General features: G+C 40.7%; 1 long non-coding RNA gene across 1 annotated transcript; it reads right to left on the bottom strand.

The window, feature by feature from the left end:
- Positions 1–331: 331 nt before the first annotated feature.
- LOC139831113 (uncharacterized) lies at positions 332–1,577 on the bottom strand. The gene is made up of 2 exons (XR_011745682.1): positions 1,518–1,577; positions 332–532 (listed from the first exon to the last, which is right to left on the bottom strand). It is a non-coding gene; the product is annotated as an uncharacterized lncRNA (long non-coding RNA).
- Between the last annotated feature and the right edge of the window lie 1,920 nt (positions 1,578–3,497).

Below are 3,497 nucleotides of genomic sequence, written 5' to 3'. Positions count from 1 at the left end.
TCATCACGCTTCAGTTGCATGGTCATCATCAGTCCTTCCTTTACGATTTTATAAGGTAGGACATCTAAGGTATGAGGAAATACTTTTGACGGTGAAGTAGGGGAGAATACAAGAAGTTCAAAATGCAAACTTCACTTTAGTAAAATAGGAAAATATAGATTTTTCATCCTAGGGTCTTTGTATTCCTAATCCAAACCTACGGTCACGAACCTATGGTCAACACAATGCTCTGATACCATCTGTAGTGACCTCACCCGGTAGGGTGCCGATCCCTGTGCTTTATTGTGCTAGTCCCTGGATCAATCGCTAGCACACACAGTTTAAGATGTAATACCAAGAAACAAAGGTCTTTATTACATCGCATGATCCATATATACATAATGACTTACAAATTGCATAGCACAAGGCTAGCATTACATCAGAGTTTTACAACGAACAAACATATAGCATGGAGTCCTTCATCTTCATGTGCCACAGGCGAGCATGTTGAGGATAGACCCGTAACCCTATTCGAACCTTACTCGTCGAAAATCTGCAACAGGTAAAGTTACAGCCAAAAACATTTGGTCAATACTTTGAATGTATTGGCAAGATGTCACTATTTAGTGGACACAAATGGCGCCTAATACCTACATGTATATTTGGCTGGTGGAGTTTGGGCTCTTTGCAGAAAAGCGAGCATTTTCCCTACCTTTTGTAAACATCATTTGTCTTTGAAAATATAACCCTAAAAGCATGAACCCAAGTTCTCATCACGCTGGCTCACCAGGGATAGACACTAGAGTCCAGCTTAATGCTACCCAAGTTTACCCATCAAGTTTTATTATGAAATTGGGATGAGAGAGATCTTCCAACAGCTCCAGATCCAATTGCTCAAAATTGTCCATAACCGGGGACACGGCTAAGTACTTAGTTTTTAACACTCTGCAGAGGTTTGTACACTTTACCCGCACGACTTAGTCAGCCCCTTTTCCACCATGATGCGCATTTTGCTCAAATGGTTGGGAGAAGACTAAGACGAGACTATTTTCGGAAGTAAGGCCTGAGCCCTCAGGACGGACCCGTTCCAACCTACACAACTACATCTGCTGGTCACGTCGGGACAGGTCCCTACCACCTACTTAGTCAAGACAGAGCCCATATGACATGCGGTTGTACAAGAAGCTACTAAACATGAAACCTGTCCAATCTCTTTTGTTCCTGGGCGGCGGACCCCACCAATTTTCACCGTGCAGACGCTCCACTCATACCAATCCGCCCAGGTGTTTCATTTATCTAGTTGTTTTCATTTATAACAAAAACATATTTCTTCATCTCATCTCATCATGATATCCCAACCACGTATCTAATAGCATGGCTAAGCAAAACTACCTACGATGGCAACTTAAGGGAAACTAGAGGAAATCCTAAGACTATAGGATTAGCATAGCATATACTTTGAAAACATCCTACACATGCAATATCTACTAAGTAAAAACTACATGCATAGAAAACATTAGGACATGAGTGACACTTGCCTTTTTGTAATTGATGATCGTACACTTCTCACAATCACACGCGTTGCACTCCGTACAAACTATAAGACAAAAGTAACACACTATAAACACAACATTCCATAACAAAATCATCAAGCAATACAAACAATACAATTTGCAAGTTGGTTATTCATTTTTTTTTAAAACTTTGTCTATCTTATGGGTCAATCGAAAAGAATGTATGGCAAGAGACACGGATTGCAAGATATGGAATTGAGATAGGTATGATATTGGGTAATGGTAAAGTGTCAAATTGGTTTGTGCGGTTTGGTATGATCATAAGCTCTTTGCCAAAAGGATCATATTAAAAAGATTCTAGAATTTAGGTTATGACAAAAAAAAATACTCAATATCCCTCATCTGTATTAGAATATTTTACATTTGTCAAAAATGGAAATTAAAGATTGCATTGGATTCTATAATTCCTAAGGATTCCAGGGATATAAAGTTTACCAAATTTGGCTAAGTAGAACTCAAGATATGATTTTTAGAACTTCGCGGTATTTTTCATCCAAAATGACGGAAATGTAGAATCTAGCAAATGTACAGGATACGTGATGTTTTACTACTGAAGTGTACCGGCTCAACTGAATGGTCGTATGATGTTGATCAGATCGTTTACCATCAGGAATGTTAAAAGCAAAAGATGAATGGATGGTCAAGTAAAACTATGTAAGGCTGCACGTACAGACTGTCTAAAACGAAAAGCTGATAGCTGTTTCAGCACAACAAAAGAAAGGAATAACACGCCCAGCTCACCGGCTCGAAGGAATTTGGATGCGGCGGTTTGGTCGCAGATGATGTTCACGATGTGGGGCTCCCCGGAGAAGAACAAGTAGCGGACGTGGCTCCTCTCTTCACGGAGAAAGCGATGAAATACTTCTCTTGGCGAAGCTCCTGGTGGCGTACGGCTGCAGTGTCGGCAGTTCGGATACTCGTCGTAGACAACCTCCGGCTACAAATTGGATCAAACGGAGGCATCAGTGAGATGCGCAAGAGCTATAGCTAAGGAAAGGAAGAACAATCTGGGCACGAGTCCCTCTATACCAGCAGAAATCTACAAAGGCGTCGAGGCAGCTATCGGACTCCGGCGAAGAAATTTGCCTTCCACTTGGGCAGCCTTGGGGCGTGAAGTGGTGGAGGGTGTGGTGTGTGATAGGGAAGCTCTAGGCGCGATTTATACAGAGGGGGAGGGAGTGGAGCGACGGGGAGGCGGAGTGAATGGCCACGGGCGTTTCTGTGCCGCGTTTATGTAAAGTTATGGTCATTGACACTAGTCGCAAATCAAGGTGCACTGTATTGGGTTTTTAATCCCCAGAATGGAACGTTGGCAGACTGGGGAATAAGTTTCTTGTTTAAAGCGATACTTTTTTTAGGTCTAGGACATCCTTAAAAGGGAGGAGAGAGGTAGCAGCCATGGCGTGGTGTATTGTACGTTTGATGTTCTGAATCGATCGTTCAGAGGAAGAAGAAGAAAGCCTGCGCGTGTCACTTAGGCTGGAGCATGGGCTTTAGGGAAGAAATAGGCCCAAGAGGAAAATGTAGAAAAAGATAACGAGAGATGGTATGAGCATTGCTTGCCCGGACTGGCCAGATGGTTCGGTCTGGTTCAGTTTCGTTATTATTATTTTTTCTTTTTTTTCCGATTTATTTTCCAATTTTTGATTTAAGGCTCTAAATCGATTCATACAAATTCTGAAAAGTTGTATAATTTAAAACAAAATCTCAGGACATTAAGGAACCCGTTTCTTGTTCATTTCAGAAATAAAAAAAAATTATAATCTTAAGCACTTTTGCCTGTGTGGCTACTTGGGCAATATTTCCCAAAGTCCAACAAAAAAAATTGATTTAAAAATCTTAGAACTAATTTGAAACCAAATGTTTATTAAAAATATCTTTTCGAAAATATCTTTTTAATAACCACAATTTTTTTAATTCCTTCTGAATTTCAATCAAGACAAC

The sequence above is a fragment of the Lolium perenne genome, chromosome 1 (assembly GCF_019359855.2).
Source record: "Lolium perenne isolate Kyuss_39 chromosome 1, Kyuss_2.0, whole genome shotgun sequence".
NCBI classification, from domain to species: Eukaryota; Viridiplantae; Streptophyta; class Magnoliopsida; order Poales; family Poaceae; genus Lolium; species Lolium perenne.
The sequence above is the reverse complement of the archived record's forward strand: the minus strand, read 5'-3'. Positions and strand labels throughout refer to the sequence as shown.